Source organism: Osmerus eperlanus, chromosome 15 (assembly GCF_963692335.1).
Source record: "Osmerus eperlanus chromosome 15, fOsmEpe2.1, whole genome shotgun sequence".
NCBI classification, from domain to species: Eukaryota; Metazoa; Chordata; class Actinopteri; order Osmeriformes; family Osmeridae; genus Osmerus; species Osmerus eperlanus.
This window is the reverse complement of record NC_085032.1, coordinates 5,983,394-5,983,628: the sequence shown is the minus strand read 5'-3', so window position 1 is coordinate 5,983,628 and position 235 is coordinate 5,983,394.

The following is a 235-nucleotide window of genomic DNA, read 5'->3' as shown; positions in this document are numbered from 1 at the left end:
TTATTTTCCACTCCGGGCTAATGAACCTTTCTGGCTTCTACATAGTGGCTGCTCGCAGGGAGAAGAGGAGTGTGTGGCCAGTTTGAATGTGCAGTGGAAGTGAGGCCGGTTTCATTCCAGCCTGCCTCTATAATCTTTATTGACCAGATGGGAGGGCAGCTCGCCGAACGCTCCGTGTCGGACCTCACACATCTACCCAGTCAATTGTTGTCCTCACGTCTTATAGAGCAGAAAT